Raw genomic sequence first — 18,246 nt, 5'->3', positions numbered from 1 at the left:
GGGCTGGGGATTCGAACCCGCCACCTTAGGTGTACGTGGCTGGCGCCTTAGCCGGTTGAGCTATAGGCACCGAGCCAGGGCTACGGTCTTAAATACTGACAAAACTTGAAGATCTTTCTTTTCTTTCTTACATAGGTATGGAGTGTCTAAAAGTTACTTTTATCTGACACACAGCTAGATTTTTGATGAATGAAGATTGCTTTAGGATTATATTTATGAGTGATTCTGGGAGGCTTAAAAAAATGGCAATTTTTCTGAACTCTGATTGACAGTGGGATTGGGAAAGATTGTTACCTTCACCATGGTTATGCAAAAACTATGGGTTGTAGTATGATGCAAAACAGGTGTCTCCCAAGAAGCAACCGAGGTGCAGCCTGCCAGTGAGTTTCAGGAAATACTGTGACTTGGTAAATCCAGAACCCGAGGGAGATGGTATCAAAAGCCAAGAGACCTTTTGTTGTTTCAGACCGTAACAAGAGCATGTCCAAATTTTAATCTGGGTCAGCACTTTTCTGACCAAGTTCACAGGCTATCCAACATTACTGGTGGGCGGGCTTATTTCCCCATGAAAGATAATTGATTCCACATTCCTCTCAGACCTAAAAACACCACTCGTGTTTGTTTTTAATAATCAAAATCATTTCAGCTTAAAAATCGGTGTAGATTTACATAGACAATCTGATGAGTTCCTTGGATCGTTCCACTAATAACAACATAGAGGAAAGGAAAACATTCTGGATCTTTGTGTACGGAGGTGGAGGGAGGATTGCATTAGCTGAAATCAGAACGCTTCCCAGTAATGACGATTAAATGTAATAATAATTAAATTAGCATTCCACAGGGACTATTTGGTAGTGCAGTCACTGAACAATACGTATGTACTCAGAGTGGCCCGTGTGCCAGGCCATGTGCTGGGAAATGGCTTATTTGCTTTGTTTTGGTCATGTTTACAGTTAATCCCAAATCAATTTCATTTTCAAGAATTAAGATGTCACTTAGTCTTTCTTCCACTTGAGGCTTTTGCAGACTTTTTCTGAAAAGGGCCAGATAGTAAACTATTTGATACAACATAGACATATGAGTAAACAAATGAGGGTGTCTCAAAACACTTTTTTATTTGGGGGCCCTGAAATTTGAATTTCATACAGTTTTCATGTGTCACGAAATATTCTTTCTTTCTTTTTTTTCCTGAAATATATTTATTTTGCAGTTTGGGGCCGGGGCTGGGTTTGAACCCGCCACTTCCGGCATATGGGGCCAGCGCCCTACTCCTTTGAGCCACAGGCGCTACCCATGAAATAGTCCTTTGAATTTTTTTTTTCCTCAACCACTGAAAAATGTACAGCTCCCAGGCAGGGCAGGTTGGCTTATGGTTCACCTGTTCTGGTTCCTACTCTGCCTTTGCATTTTAGAATCTTTTCTTTGTGGGGGATAGAATACTACTACAGTTTGCATATGAAAGGGTGTGTGTGTGTGTGTGTGTGTGTGAGAGAGAGAGAGAGAGAGAGAGAGAGAGAGACACTTAGCTGTTTCTCCAGCTCCCCTTTTGTGGAAGAAGCGGTGTTTCTAGACATTAGCACTTTCGTCTTTAGGACTTTTCTGCCAGTAATATAGTCCCATAGGCAGCTTTGCCTTTAGAGACTCTGAAAACCCTCTAGGCTCATTCTCCCCTCAGAGAGTGCTGAGTGACTCTTGAAACCCAGTGAATTGACAACACTGGCAAAGGTAGGAACTTGAGAGTCCAGCTGTTGAGCTTGGTGCATCTGTAAGGGCTGTGAAAATGGTGACGATGCCCTCATAATTATTTTGCTAATACGAATAGGTATGTTTTAAAAGGTTTAGTTCTGTCAGGTGATTCTTATTCTTAAAGGACTAAGCAAAAGATATGCTTCTCTACAAATTGTAAACACCTCGTTTTGTTTAGAGTCATATTGAGGCAAAATAGGAAAGTTGCAGAAACGTCCAGTTTTCCAAAATTGTTCTGCATCACCTGTGGCCCTGAACCAAGACAGATGGATGTGCATTGTATTTGATTAGGTCTGGTGAATAGGAATTCTTCTTAGGAGGGGCCCCTCATCCTTTGTAAATATAAGGCTTTTAAATATTTGTCCCATTTTGTAATTAGTCTAGATTTAGCAGTGGCTCTTCCTGATTTGGGAGGAAGCATGCTTCATGGTTGCCAGGCAACAGCTAATCGTGGTATTAGCTGCCAACAAGCTGTTGGCAGTCACTGTAAATTCTTTTGTCTTGTTGACAAAAAATGAGTGTTAAAGATACAGCAGTATATAAAGTCTGTTCTGTTGTTCAAATATGTATAACTTAGGTGATAAATTCCTACGCTAATATAACCTCCATGTGCCTCTGAAACCTTGATGTGCTACTACAATTTGTAGCGTGTTTGGAGAGGCTGCTCATTCTTGTACTTGAGTCACACGTCATCTGCTCCTGGCCCTGAAGCTCTTAGGGCAGGACGATGATGTAATAGAGGCCTTGTTTTCTCAAGGTCTCTTAAAAAGACTCTGAGGGTTTTGTTTAACTGATGGGTTGTGAAATGTTTATGAAGCTCCAGCATCAAGGTCCAAAGTAAGGGCTTTGATGTATAGATGGGAGCTACCAGTTCCCAAGTTTGACCTCAGTTCCCATCGAGTTGACCTCAGTTCCCACCTCCTTATGGCTCAGAGTGAGTAAAGGGAATAGCCCTCGTCCTGAGTCCTGCTGCAGCCAGGGCCCTCTTGCCACTCCTTCCAAATCAGCCAGATTCAGTGCAAGTTTTCTAGGACAAAACTTCATAAAATGAATTCTTATTTCATAAGCAAGCTTGGTGTGAGTCATCCTTTGAACACACAGAATCAAAAAGCAAAAAAGAAAAACACTATTTGGTTGGCACATTTTTGTTTTTGTTTTTGAAAAGAAACTATGCGGTAATCCTAAACGTGTCCCCAGATCACTGTCAGCCTTCTCTCTTCTGGTTACATGTTTTTATTTTTTTTTATTTTTTTATTTTATCTTTTTTTTTTTTTTGAGACAGAGCCTCAAGCTGTCCCCCTGGGTAGAGTGCCGTGGCATTACAGCTCACAGCAACCTCCAACTCCTGGGCTCAAGCGAGTCTCCTGCCTCCGCCTCCCAAGTAGCTGGGACCACAGGCACCCGCCACAACGCCCGGCTATTTTTTTGGTTGCAGCCATCGTTGTTGTTTGGCAGGTCCGGGCTGGGGATTCGAACCCGCCACCTTAGGTGTACGTGGCTGGTGCCTTAGCCGGTTGAGCTATAGGCGCCGAGCCATGGTTACATGTTTTTAAAAGACATCCTCTTTCAGGGGTCATGTACTTCATCAGGCACTCGGTTGTATATTTTCTCACTTAACCCCCAACCCTGTGCAGGGGGGTAAGGGAGACACCAGTGCTAAAATCAAGTCTTTCAGGGGGCCAGACGGAGAAGGGGGGCTGGGGAGAAAGCCCAGGTTTCCGCCGGCTTCCAGGGCTGTGCTCTCTGCTTTATCCTCAGTTTGGAGCCTGGTTTTCAGAGGATATCCAGAATCATCCAGTTGCCCAGTGAACCAATACAAGGCATCAAATGAATGGCCAAGGTGTTGAATGGAGTTCATTCTTTTTTTCTTTGATTTCTGAAAACAGCACTTAGATGTTTTTAACAGATGAAAGAAGGCAGCCTCCCCATGTATGTGGCCTCTTCTCTGTAGGAACCTTTTCTTTCTGGACCCTCTCTGCCCCCCACCTCTGGCAAAGTTAGAAATCTCACCTGTCAGGAAGCGTCCCCCTCCCATCTTCACCACAGTTGTGCTCATGGTCAGTTTCCCCTTCAAGCTGCACATTTTGGATTTTCCCTATCCACCCCACCGCCCCTCCTGAGGCTCCAGCTCGGCAGAAAGCAGTGTTGTCAGCAGAGCCTGCAAACCCAGCTCGGTCCCTTTTCAGTGGTATTTTTACTACAAGCTGAATTACTTCGGCATCACGTAAACACGCTGGAGTATGTTAACAGCTGCCTCTCTTTTAAAGTCGAAACAGCTCAGAACTAAAAGGGGAACTGCTTTCAGGTTCTGCTCAAGTTTGCATGTGACAGCATCAAAAGCTATTTTTAGCAGAGTGATCACCGGCAAGAAGCTGAAAACTGCTTCTTTCAACTATCCGCAGTGGAAAGAAAGGATCATTTACGCACTGCTGCAGCTCTTGAGCCCATTTATGTGGGAGACAAAGGGGTGTGTAAATCTCTTCTTCAAAGTTCCACAGGCATCTTGTCCCTGTTCAGAGCCCCATCACCTTTGCAGAGACAGAGTAATGTTAATTTAGCGCTTGGCTGCCCGGCCTCTGAGTTAAAATAGATGCACTGATAATAGTGAATTATAGGACTGTCCTTCTCCCTGTCCATTCGGAAAAGAAGACAGAGTATACATACACAGAAGCATCCACTAAACTTTTAAAGTGTCTGTGTCATTTTCTCAATTTTCCATAGATTGCGAAACTGGAGAGACAGCAGGAAATGGGAGGTGGTTATATAAGCAGCATGGCCCAGTAGAGAGAGCTGAGTCACTTATTAGCCACCCGACCCTCCTAAGTGACTCCACCTATCTGAATGAAGTGTTCTTAGCTGCAAAATGAGGATCACGATACCAGCTGTATGCTTTATAGGTCTAGTTTTGTCCAGCAGACATGTGTTGAACGCCTACTCCACGTAGAGGATGTTAGCTTAGTAGACAGCATCCTAGAGAGCTCACAGTCTAGCTCCTTAAATTACAGTTCCGTGTGCTGCATGTAAAGAAACAGCGTAAGCGAGAAAGGATCTGCAGGTGGGAAGGTGGGGGGGGGGCGGTTACTTTCAAGAATGGGTAAGAGTTTGCAGGAGAGAAAGGGGCATTCCAAGCAGGACAGCCGAGGGACCAAGGGCAGGTGAGGCATTCTGGCATCTCTGGAAAACCAGAGCAACTTGATATCATCCAAGCAAAAAACAGTAAGACAAGGAGGTGGCAGGAGATGAAACTGGAGCTTGAGCCAGTCATTTAGAGCTGTGGAACTTGGAAGCGACACAGGCCACGGGGGATCTGGCATGGGTTTTAGCACACAGTTATACAAAAATTAAAGTGGAGTTGTCGCTACCAAACGTCTGTGCTTCTGTCTGCATGTATGAAGTGGTAGCAATTTAACACAAGCAAAGGATGCCTGAGACATGAAGGGCAAAGGCTGGACCAAGTTTCTAGAAACTGAGTGGCATGTGACTCCTTTGAACATTGCCTTTGGAGAGGGTAGAGGTGGGCGGGGCAGGTGAAAGTGCAGAAGCAGCATACAGCGAATACCTTTTCAGACCTCATTTGGTGCTGGGCTCTGCAAGTGCATTTGGAGAATGAGCCCCATCCTTCAGGCTGGTAGCACTGCCAGGAAGGAAGGCCTGAGCTCCGGCAGTGAAGCACAACCTGTGTGTGGTCAGCAGATTGGCAGAGGTGAGTTTAGTGGCCTAGTGCCAGGCAGCACAGTCTGTGCCTGCAGATCAGCTTCCCCCAAAGGTTTCAGGAGGCTAAGATTTTCCTGAGTATGTTTAAAGCTGCTGTTGTGTAATCATTCTTTTATATACCGTGGAAATTCAAAGAAGAGAGAAATACAGAATAGAACAGAGCAAAACAAACCCATCACACACAACTGTTTATATTCAGGAAGAAATGTGCTGAGGAGTTACTGTGCACTGCCTACACCATGTTGTAAAGCACAAGCCACACGCCCCTATGTATTTCTTTCTTTCTTTTTTCTTTTTTTTCTTTTTTGGAGTTTTTGGCCGGGGCTGGGTTTGAACCCTCCACCTCCAGCATATGGGGCTGACACCCTACTCCTTTGAGCCACAGGCGCTGCCCCCCTACATCTTTTATATGGCCAAGCAACAGAATTACTTTTTTGAAATTATGTTCTCTCCAATACCATCATGGAAGTCTGGCAACATTATTGCTTCACTGTACTTTAGAGAGAAGAATAGATGTCTCTCTAGGTTTTCTAGAAGAATCACGTGGGTGTCAGGTACCAAATGTGTATGAGTTGGGTACATAGGCCCCAACCCATGTGATTTTGGAAGTGGACCAAAGCACTTGGGCTTCCTAACCATATCCTTTCTGGTTTTCCTGAGCTACGTTACATGGGGAGGGTACCTGTGGGACAATTTGAAAACAGGAGAGAGTCACAAGGAAGCAGTGGCTTGGCCTAGGTGGTCGGAGGTGGCCAGAGATCACACGGAAAGCAAAGAGAGAGTGTCTTTGGGGCAGGGCCAGCTTCGTATGTTTAGCTGGAAATATCAGGATAGATACAGGGTTAAGATGTGGATGCGGCTTAGGTGGGAAGATCACATGAGGTCAGGAGTTTGAGATCAGCCTGAGCAAGAATGAGACCCCATCTGTACAAAAAAAAAAAAAAAAAATTACTGGGGCACAGTGGTACACACCTGTAATTCCAGGTCCTCAGGAGGCTGAGGGAGGAGGATTGCTTAAGCCCAGGAGTTTGAGATTCCAGTGAGCTATGATGATACCATTGTACTCTAGCCGGGGCGACAGACAGAGACCCTGTCTCAAAATTGTAACATAAACAATAATGAAAAAAAAAGGTGAAGATGCCAATCACAATTAGTTTTTGGAAACAAAAAAAAGCTTTGAAGCCAACCATAACTAGATGCAAGAAACCATAGCAGAGATGGTTTTCCTTACATAATAAACTTCTGAGCTGTTATGTACAATTTCAGCGTTCGAGGGCCTGCCTAGATTTGGTCCTCCTGGTACAGCATTTGCCAGAGGTATCCCCCTCCATGTCATCAGCTTTCCAAAATCGGTATTTATGTTTCCCCTCTTCGTATTGGGCTGTGGGATGGGCCTGGCTCTCAGAGAGAGGAAGTGAATAATCAAGAGCAATCACAGTTTTCCCATAAATAGGTTATTCTCTGGTCTGTTACTGGTTTTCAGCATCATAGGAAGTACCAGGAATCAGACTATGTCAAAAACTTAGATTAAATATTTACATCTCTTGACCTCTAAAAGCATGAAAGATAAATAGGTCATAGTGACGTTGGTCTCTATTGAAGTACTTTCTCTGACAGCTGTACTCATGGAATATACTCATGGAATAATGAGGGGTGATGTTACTGGCAATGTATCTCTTGGGCAGTGCTTGGTTATCTGTCTCTACCTCAAAATGATGCAAGTGTGGCCAGCCTTCTTGTTTCCTAGGGGTGGAGATGTCCCAAGGATTTACAAAACCTACAATTGAGTTCAAGGTGAAATGGCATTTTTACTTAACAGATATTTCCTCTTAAAGGAGGAGACTTTGGATAAAGGTTTTGTCACTTCTATCAGAGCGCTCCACCCACACTAGCATTGTGTAAAGTCCCCCACTGGTTCCACCTGTTAAACTGGAGCCCTTTGCACTGTTATCAAGACCTCCAGTGAAACCATTGCCAAGGGAAGGACAGAGGGGCTGGAGTTCCTCAGTCTCGGTCTCCCCAGCCCAGACTTGTCCAGACCTGATCCCCCTCTGTGGCCAGCACAGCCAGAGGGGAAGACATAGGAGCCGCCCAGTGCTACCTTCAGCCATCTCCTTCTCGGAGATATGCTAGCATCCCACAAGCTTCTCCTTGAGTGAGTTGCCTTCTGTATTTGTGAGTCAGTGATGCTGAGACAGAGAAATTCCACGGGATGGAGCAAAACCTCCAGGGTTCTGTCTCCAAGAGCACATCAAGGAAAGCATGCTGAAGGGCTGTCTCTGGGCTGTGCAGTAGCCAGCATTTACTGAGCCCACACTGGGTACAAGGCCCTGTGCTGAGAGCCGGAGGTAGACAATACCTTTGGGGGAACTGCAGTTTTCAGGTAGGCAGCTAGAGAGTGGACAGGACAGCTACCATTGAAGTCCACTTGGCACTGCTGGGGCTCAGAGGGGAGTCAGACCAGCTTCATGGGAGATGGGCTTGCCAACAGTGTCTCCTCAACAAGAGGGCCAGTGTCCAGCAGGTTTTAGTGTCTGGTTTTGTTCACTAACACTAACAAAGGGATCCCAAAGCAGTGGTCTCATAGCAGTGCCCAGAGCTGTGTGCCATCCCTTGGACAACCCAGAGTCCTTTATTTGTTTCTCATCTACCATGTTCCTACCTAGTACGGACAGGGCTGTCACTTTTTTGCTGTGTCCCCACAGCAGTGTAGAAGCATATTATTCAGTGAAAGGATGAGTGAGGTAAAGGAGAGTGGGCAAGCCTGCCCGTGTTTCCAGACCCCCGGAATGGGGGCAGAGGCATTACCTGCCCTGGGCGCTGACTGCTTGGCCATTAGGAAATGCCTGTTCATCTCATTGTCCGTCTGTCTGCCTCCCTATTATTTATTAAATTGTGGTAAATTTGAAAAAACCATTTTTGAGCATACCATTCAGTGGCATTAAGTACATTTGTATTATTATACAACCATCACCACCGTCCATTTCCAGAATTTTTTTCATCTTGCAAAATGGAAGCTCTGTACTCATTCAGTAACCACGCCCCGTTCCCCCTCCCCTCAGTCTCTGGCAACCACCCCTCTATTTTCTGTCTACGAATTTGGCTTCTCTAGATACCTCATATAAGTGGAATCACACAGTATCTGGATTTCTGTGACTGCTTATCGCACTTAGCAAAATATCCTTAAGGTTCATCTTTATTTTGGTGTATGTTGGCATCTCCTTCCTTTTGAAGGCTGAAGGATACTCCCTTGCAGGTAGAGACCACATTTCGTTTAGCCATCCATCCATTGAGGAACACTTGGGTTGCTTCCACCTCTTGGCTATAGTGAGTAAGGTTTCTGTAAACGTGTGTGTAGGTACCTCTTTGAGCCCCTGCTTTCCCAGAAGAGGGACTGTTGGATCATATGCTTAATGTTCTGAGCAAGCGCCATGCTGGTTTTCACAATGGCTGCACCCTTTTCAGGGGACATCTCTTGTGCTCCCTCGCAGGGCATTACAATCAGGGTAATGTCTTCAACAGTTACTTAGCTTTTCCTAGTGTGTCTTGCCTTCTGTCAGTTTTGCAAATGCAGTTCCTCCTTCCTCCAGATCCATTTATATGTCCTTTGAACTGGATTGCTTAAAATCTGGCCCTCTGGACAGGTTTGGAATAAAGTACGCCATGGATAGGCTTGGCCACTCTGGCACAACTGGCCCAAGATCCGGAGCCAACGCTCCACATTCCCAGCCCCTTTGGAAATGCCAAATTTATCCTTGGGACCACTGTACAGATGTCCTCTGGGGAAGTCCCAGGCAGGCCGCTGCTCCGGAGATTAAGCTAGAACCAAACTGGCCCTACTAGACTTGTAGCTCTTGGAACAGCTGCTCAGCTTCCCTCAACTCCACCATTTTAATTGTGATTAGTAGGTTCATTTGCATCTAAAAGGAGTAGTTTTCTTATCAGCACCATTGAGTTGAGAACCAGTGAGCTCCATTTATATAGAGTGGCCCATTTAAACCAGGGCCCATTAAGCAGTAAAAGTAAATGTGGGTGTTTTACAAATGCAAATATATCATGCAAATAATGTACTTTATGCTGAATGATGCCTTGGTTTTCATATGTAAAATTGGAAACTGTGTAGTGCAAAGATAATGATAAACACCTTGGCATCTGTTGGTAAGATTTATCCTGAGCTGTGTGCATCTAACACTGTAGTCCTGGTTTTAAGCAGAATTTCTTCAGTATATACCCAAACATGCATTCTGTACTATCAAAAATATACATGTACTTAATCTAGTTATTTATATATTCCTAAATAATCAAGGAGTCACAGAAAAGAGTAATCCAAATTACCTAACCTATGACCATCAATGATGAGATTTATAATTTTGTTTTAAAGATTTTTGAATTTTTGTTAGAGAGGATGATCGTGGAAGAAGATATGTTACTATATAGACTAGTTCTTTTGTAAAAGGTTTAATTATGTCTAGAAGAGATTTTTTTTTTTTTTTTAATCCTTAGAGTTTGAAATAATTCTCTTTGGGACGTGCACATAGCATTCCTGTTATTTTTCAGAATCACTTAGTGAATAATGACAGCCATCTTCTGTGTTCAGGGAACTTGGCCAAGTTTTAGGAGGGGAATCACCAGTGGCCTCTGCCAACGGGACATCTGCCATGGTAAGGTGAGACACACACATACCTGTGGACAGTGAATTAGAGGTGTAAGGCATTAGCATGAGAACACACCTGGGAGTGCGATTAATTCCCAAAGGAGCTGTAGGGAGCGGCACTGCCTGAAGGACACCGAGGAAGGAGAGGTTGCAGGGTGAGAGTCCTGAGACAGAGTGTCCCTGGGAACCCGGATTTGAATTGAACTTTAAAGGACAGGTGGGATGTGAATGTGCAGTGAGGAGAACGCATTTCAGACAGAGAGGGGAGACTGAGCTCAGATGGACCTGAGAAACATGCAGTGTACCTGTGTGTTTTGGAGACCTGAGCCAGGTGACACAGCAAAGAGCAGGAGGAGCATGTCAGGAATGAATGGGAGAGCTTCTGAGGGGCGCGGAACCCTGTCTGCCGTGTGAGCTTACACTCTTTGGTAGCCACCAAATTCCTCAAATGATGAATTACATGGAAACTCAATATGTAAGACACACGAAAAATGGGATGACACTGGGGCAGGGGCTCTGGTGAACATAGCAGGGTGATGCTTCCACGTGCCAAGGAACAGCAAAGATGGCCAGCAAAGCCCCTGAAGCTGGGGGAGAGGCGTGGAACAGAGTCTTCCTCACAGCCTGCGACAGAGCCAGCCAGCCCTGTGGACATGTTGTTCCCAGGCTTCTGGCCTCCAGAACTAAGATGAGGCATTTCTGCTGCTTGTTCACCCAGTCTATAGTATTTTGTTATGGCAGCCCTAGGAGCTAGACCTGAGCTGAGAAATCCTGGGTAGTGTGGAAGGTATCCTGAGGACCAGCAGAGGCAGAAAGTCAGCCCTGGTTTGAGTGGATGAGATGTAGGGGGCAGCTGAGTGCTGTGTGGGGACTTAGCTGGAGACACGTGCCAGAGTCTGGAGACAGATCCACTAGAGGTAGAGAAGTGGAAAGCCCAAAGTTTCCATCCACTCTACTAGGAAGAGAGCATGAGTAGAAAGGAGGGAAGGGCTGAGCTCTCAGAATGCCTGTCACTGTGGGGTCGGGTCTGGACAGAGAGCTGGCAGACTACGGGAAGGAGAGTGGGAGGAGCAGGGCCAGGCTATGGGTAGAAAGGATTATTATAAAGAGATAAGTCAAAAGAAATGCAAAGTTTAGGGGAGGGGGAAGCCTGTTATGTAAGTGTGTATGGGAGGACATACAAGGGGAGGGAGAGAGGGTAGTTACCCCTTATCTTAGGCTGTTTGTGCTATTGTAACAAAAATTATGCCTGAGTAATATCAAACAGTAGAATTTTCTCTCTCATGGTTCTACAGGCTGGGAAGTCCAAGATCAAGGTGTTCACAGGTTCGTTCTCTGGTGAGGTCTGCTCTCTGCTTCTGAGATGGCACCTTGAATATTGCATCCTCCAGAGGAGAGAGACACTGTCCTCACATGGCAGAAGGTGGAAGGGCAAAAGGAGGGGATGGCCTCCTTCAAATGCCTTTATATGGGCACCCAGTCGCATTCACAAGGAAGGAGACCAAGACCTCATGGCCTAATCACCTCTTAAAGGCCACACTTCTTAGTACTGTCTGTCACCTTAGCAACACCTGAACTTTGGAGGGACATGTGCAAATCGTAGCACCCCTAAACAGCTGGGTAGTTGGGGTGACCCTAGGGCAGGAAGAGGATTGTGGCAGTAACAGGAAGTAGCAGAGGCCAGGCTCATAGCCCCCATCCCTTGGGCTTTATTAGGGCAGAGCAGTTATGGGAGCTGAAAGGAAGCCTTGGACACTGGGTGATGTTTGGTGATGGTTAAGATAAGAAGCCTTCGTCCTGGGAAGGAGAGGTGAGTGGAGCCGGGAGGTGATGGAGGGAGGAAAGGTTCCAGAAAAGAAGAAGGGCAGTAGAGATGGCACTACAGCAAGGAGGAAGGAGCAGCTGTGGGCAGAAATACCAGCTAATGAACTCAGGCAGAGTGGAATGTCTTTGGTTTAGAAGAAGGAGGTGATTTTGCCTACTGTACTGTGGAGAAGGAGGTTTGGGACTTGATGACTGGAGAGCCAGCTTGGTTGGGCTTTCTTAGGGGGGCAGTTTTATCCCCCAATGGATGCACAGTAATATCTGGAGATATTTTTGGTTGTCACTGCTGGTGAGGTGGTGCCACTGGTATCTAGTGGGCAGAAGGCAGGGAGATGGCTCAATATCCTGCCATAAACGGGACAGCACCCCAGGACAAGAATTGCCCAACCCCAAATGTCAATCATGCTGAGGTTAAGAAGCCCTGCCATAGGCAGTTCTCAAACGTGTTCGAGGAATGAAGCCTCAACGTTATGGCATGCTTTGTGGAGATACGCCGAAACATGAGTGTGTTTAAAATAACACAATCGTTCTTGCACCAGAGCAGCTGCCATCTGCGGCAGGTTCTGAACGCCATTTCGGCCCCCAGCATATCCAGGACTTCAGCATCAGTGAGCACATAAGAAATATTGGCAGGCCAATCCTGTTAACCAGGATGAAGCTCCCTTTTCAACATTTGGGTGAGAAGACAGCAATCTGATTTCTTACCATGATCGGGGTATTGCCCTCAGAATAATCTTGCCACTCTTGTAGTTCTAGTCTGGTGGTCCCGGGTGGTGGGTGTCTGATCACATCAGTAATGCCCTCCCAGAGGTTTCCACTTGGTCTCCTCTGCCCCTTGATCACTTGCAGGTGTGGATCTCTGCTGGATTTTACGTGAGTTATCCTTTTTTCAGGCTCCTTTAGGGTAGGTGCTCCTTCCAGCCCATTGATTTTTACAAACTGTTTGTTGCTTCTTTGGACTGAGGAACATATGTGATTAGAAGATTTCAAACCATCCTCAAAAGAAAAGAAGACGAGGCTTGGCTCCCGTTGCTCAGTGGTTAGGGCACCAACCAATACACCGAGGCACATGAGTTCGAACCTGGCCCAGGCCTGCTAAACAACAATGACAACTGCGACACCACCAACAACAAAATTAGCCAGGCATTGTGGGGGGCGCCTATAGTCCCAGCTACTTGAGGCAAGAGAATTGCTTAAGCCCAAGAGTTAGAGGTTGCTGTGAGCTGTGACGCCAGGGTACTCTACCGACAGCGACATAGTGAGACTCTGTCTCAAACAAAAAAAAAGATGAAAGGTGCAGTGACCTCATCCATCAAGGAATGGAGCAAAGACCCAAGTGACAATGACAATGTCTGGAGGAAGTGCCGCTGCCATGCTGCTGTGTGGCTTTGTGCACATCACTTAACTTCTCTGAACTGCAGTTTCCTTGTAATCAAGATGAGCGGTGGGATTGTGGCAGTTTGCAGCACGTCTTTTTATACCCAGCAGCTCATTTCATTTTCACACAGTACGTACCTTCTGTTGCCTCTAGTTCACAGACATGGAACCGAGACTTGGACAAGTCTCCGTTGTGATTTGAACACAAATCAGTCTGTGATTTGAACAAATTTATTGAGTCCTAATTCTGTGCTCTCTCTACTGTACTTTGGAATGGACCAGGTGGCCGCTGAGATCCCTTTTAATTGTCAAGGCACTTAAGTTTTATTGTTTGGAGGGTTATCAAAGTGTGGAGAGTGTCCCTGGCAGTGCTGAAACTTTGCCTGTGCTCTTGGTGACACTTTTAAAATGGAGAGTGATGTTCTGTGAAGTTTGAAGCCTTCCCACACATCTCTGTCCAGCTTGCTCTGAGCAGCATTCCAAATGTTGAGGGCTGGCATCCTTCACCCAGGAGTCTGCGTTAGAGTGTGGCATAGATCATATTTGGTAACAATAGAATTCCAAGGCTTTTTTCCCCCAGGGGTTCCCCTTTGTAACAACTGTTCTTACTGTTCTGCTCCTGGGAAGACTTGAGGCTGATGGTAGTTGAGAGGGGGTACATTGGAGGGGGTTGCCATTGTACTGGGTTTCCAGCGCTAAAAATGTGATGGGAATCTGTGCTTAGTCACTTAAGGAGCAGTGATTACTAAATCAGGATGGGCTGGTCTCACTACATCCTTCTCCCAGAGTCCTTCCTAGAATCTCTCTACCTACCGTCCTTCTTCCTTCCCCCACCCCATTCCCTCCCGCTATTCTTCTCTACCTCCCCCTTTTCTTTGTATATTAAAAAGAATTACTTTAATTGTGGTGATACACATAATAAAATTTACCATCTTAACCATTTTTTAAGTGTACAGTTCTGTAGTGTTAAGTACCTTTCCAAGGTTGTGCAACCCCCAGGACAATTCATCTTGCAAAACTGAACCTCTCTTCCCATTAAGCTCCCCACTCCTTGCTGCCCGCAGTCTCTAGTGATCTCCCTCTCTCCCTCCCTTTCTCTCTTTCTTGCTTTTGACAGAGTCTAACCCTGTCACCCTGGGTCATCATCGTGACTCACAGCAACCTTGAACTCTTGGGCTTGAGCAGTCCTCTTGCCTCAGCCTCCTAAGTGGCTGGGACTGTAGGTTCCTCTCATACTGCCTGGCTTGCTTTTCTGTTTTTAGTAGAGATGGGGAGGGGAGTGTCTCATTCTTGCTCAGACTGGTCTCCAGCTCCTGAGCTCAAGCCATCTCAGCCTCCCACTGTGCTAGGAATATAGGCGTGAGCCACACTCCCTGCCCCAATCTACTGCTCTCTTTCTCTGGGAATGTGACCACTCCATGTGCCGAATCTGACGGTATTTGTCGTCTTTATTCACAGAGCACATGCCTTCAAGTTTCATCCTTGACATGGCATCTTACTCTTTGAGATGTTCCATTTCACATTTGGCAGCTGGGTTCTTAGTTTTGCTCCTCGTTAGACCCACGGAAAGTACAGACTTGTGAATACAGGTGTGGGTCTTGCCAGCCTCCCAGGTTCTCCGTTTACAATCCAGCTGGTTCTCACGATGAGTAAGGCTCACAGTGATTATGGGTGTAGAGAAACACATGACAGATCACATCACTATGCCAGGAGCCACCTTCGGGCTGTATAGCCTCTCAAGTCCCCGTGTCCCCTTGGGAGCTGGAGGTAATGCAGCTGAGACCTCGAGTCTCTAGCGAATGCCCGGTGTGCTGCTGAGGATGGTATCGCTCATCTCTTGGGATTTGCTGGCTCAGCACTGGTTTTAACGATCAGCTGGATCAATGTTCTCAAATGCCGATCCACAAACCTCCTTTCTGTCAGGCAAGGCCCTCTTCACCTGTTGGTCTGCTTCCTTTGTCACAAAGTTGGTTTGGCTTATACTGCTGAAGGTCATGGGGTTTTTTTGTTTATTTGGTTGGAGTTTTTCTGTTTTGCTTTTTTGAAAGAGTTGCCTTGTCGCCCTCGATGGAGTGCCTTGGCATCGTAGCTCATATCGACCTCAAACTCTTTGGCTCAAGTGATTCTCTTGCCTTGGCCTCCCGAGTAGCTATAGGGGCTTGTCACAATGCCCGGCTATTTTTAGAGACTTGCTCTTTCTATGGCTGGTCTTGAACCAGTGAGCTCAGGCAATCCACCTGCCTCAGCCTCTCGAGAGTGCTAGGATTACATGCATGAGCCACCACCTCCAGCCCCAATCATGGGGTTCTGTTAGAGCATTATTAAAATAAGACCTTTGTGGCACCAGCACTGTATTGTTTCTGCTAATATGAGCCCACCTGTCATTCACATATGATTAGTCAGATTGCTTTTTCCAGCCTGGGACTTTGCTTTGGAGAGATTCCTAGCAAAATACCCCTACAGCCTTCTTCCATGGGCTAAGAATTTAGTGGTGGAAGGGAGGAAGAGGAAAGCTGAAAGATTAGAAATGAAATTGGAGCCCTTTATGTGTGTGTCCCTGTGTACAGTGGACTGGCACCAGGAACCCTAGGCTGATCTTGGGTTTGGTCTCTAACTAGTCGTACGATGTCCTGGGAAAGTCCCCTCACCTCTCAGGACTCTGTCTCTTTGTCTGTAGAATAAGAAAGGTGGTTTCTTCCCTGCTTGCTCCTTAGAATTGGAGGATTTTATGGGAATGTGCTGGTTGTCAGCTGGACCTGGTGGCTGATGCCTGTCACCCTATGGGAAGCCAAGGCAGGAGGATCACTTGAGATTGGGAGTTTGAGACCAGCCTGAACAAGAGCAAAATGCCCTCTCTATTTAAAAAATAAGAAAAAAGAAAGAAAGAAAGAAAAATTACCCAGGTGTGGTTCCTGTAGTCCCAGCTATTCAGGAGGCTGAGGCAGGAGGATCACTTGAGCTCAGGAGTTTGAGGTTGCAGTGAGCTTGGCTGATGCCATCCCAGGTGACAGAGCAAGACTCTGTCCAAGAACCAAAGTGTTGGTCACCAATGCTCAGTAAATGGTAACTTGATTTCAGTATCAAGCAATGCGAGTACCATTATAGGGTGACTAAAACCCAGTCAGCTAGAGTTAAGGGCACCTTTGTGGCCATTTCCCACGCCAGTGACCACTCATGAGTCACTGACATCTGTGTGTCTGGCTGTGGAGAGTACCCTACTCTCCCATCGTCTTGCTTGCCATGTGCATGGGTGGTTTGTCGCTCTCCCCACAAAGTTTTCAGCTTCTGGTCTCTTCTCTGAATTACCGTGGGGAAGCATGTTCTTAGAAGTCATAAAATTTAAGTTTTTAAGTTTTCCCTCCAATTCTCTCTCAACACGAAGCACAGCTCTCAATAGAAGCTTAATGAATCTTTGAAACTCCCAACTGTTAGGAGACATCATTTTGAGGGACCACCTAAAAGAAGGGTGTAGAAGATGGGACCGAGGAGTTCAAAAGCTCTGCAGTTAGCGTGGCAGGAACCTTGAGCTAGAAGGAGACCACATGTTAATTCATCAGTCACAACAAGGGATGGACTGATGTCCGTCAGTCCTTGCTAAGGATTTAGTGGTAGAAATGCCAAGAAAGGCAAGTTTGCATTTGTAAGAAGAAGAATGTGGTGTCCTGTCCCTCTGTCTCTCCGCTACTGGAGTACAGATTAGTTCCACAGCACCACAGAACAACCATAGCGTAGTGATCAGCGACTTTAGTACACGAGAAGGATGTAGGAAACTTTGGTAGATTTCTGTCATAACAGAGAATTTCCCTTATCTGAATCTCAGGATTTACCCAACTTTCTTTCCTTACATTTGCTCCATCCCTGGTGTCTGTTCAGTTTTCCGCCAAATCAAGGTTAAGGATAAAGAGGAGATTTGGATGGAAGTAAGCTAGATATTCAGGCTCCTGCAGTAATACTCAATTATCGCATTCCCTAGAAGCGCCAACTCCTCCATAATGGAGTCCTCAGTTTTTAAACATCGTTATAAATCATGATTTGGTATTGGCGACAGCCAGCTTGCTTTCTCCTGCGTTGTTATAAAAGTAAGATAGTAAAATCCTGAGAGCTTGTTGGGCTGGTTAAAAGATAATCTCAAGTATTTGAATGCACATTATTCTTCATGCAACTTTGAGCCTTAAAAGCCCCTAAATTACAGAATAGGATAGGAATCAAATGGAAGAGAAATCTGCTGTCATCCTGAGATCCAGCCATGCCTTCTGTTGTCCTGTGCAACTCTTAGCCACTCGGAGGTCACAGTTGCCAGGGCTGCAGGAAGAACTGTAGCTGAGATACATCATTCTAGTTTAATTTTAGTCCGATGGGTCCAAAACAAAATAAAACAATAAGCATCATTAACACACAGGTTCGTTGTATATGTGTTCTAGTATGTTTGACATTACGTTGATGTGTCATGGAATTTTTATGCTACAGCTTTTTTCTTCTTCCCCCTCTATTCTTCCTCAATCATGTAATTGTGTCCGTGGGGACACACCTGCTGTGCTATCTGTACCTCTGGTAATGAAATTCGAGTCAGCGGGATGTGTCGTCCGCATTTCTCCTTGCTAACGGTATTGCCGTCCCACAGAACTGGAGACTCGAGTTGACTGATGAAGCATTCATTGTGTAGCCTTCAGATTACTCTGTGTATGTCTGCCAGACTTACAAATATATTCCTCAGACCAATTATTTACTTTTTTTAAACGTTGAAGGTGATTGATAATGCATTAACCAGTATCATTTGCCATATACTATTTTGGTGAAAGTAATTTATATCGCCTCTTGGGCTGGACGTAGTAGCGGTTTTGACTAAGTGCATTGCGACATTAATCTAAACCAATCCTTGATGTAGAATAACCTGTTTTCCACTCCAAGGATATTTCATTAAGACTAGCTTG

General features: G+C 45.7%; 1 protein-coding gene across 6 annotated transcripts in view; it reads left to right on the top strand.

Annotated features, from left to right (window-relative positions):
• The window catches only part of FOXN3 (forkhead box N3), a 398,381-nt gene that overhangs the window by 262,648 nt on the left and 117,487 nt on the right, over positions 1-18,246 (top strand). The window lies entirely within an intron of this gene.

This window comes from Otolemur garnettii, unplaced genomic scaffold, assembly GCF_000181295.1.
Source record: "Otolemur garnettii isolate 467f Iridium unplaced genomic scaffold, OtoGar3 scaffold00020, whole genome shotgun sequence".
Classification (NCBI taxonomy): Eukaryota; Metazoa; Chordata; class Mammalia; order Primates; family Galagidae; genus Otolemur; species Otolemur garnettii.
This window is presented reverse-complemented; position numbering and strand designations above follow the sequence as displayed.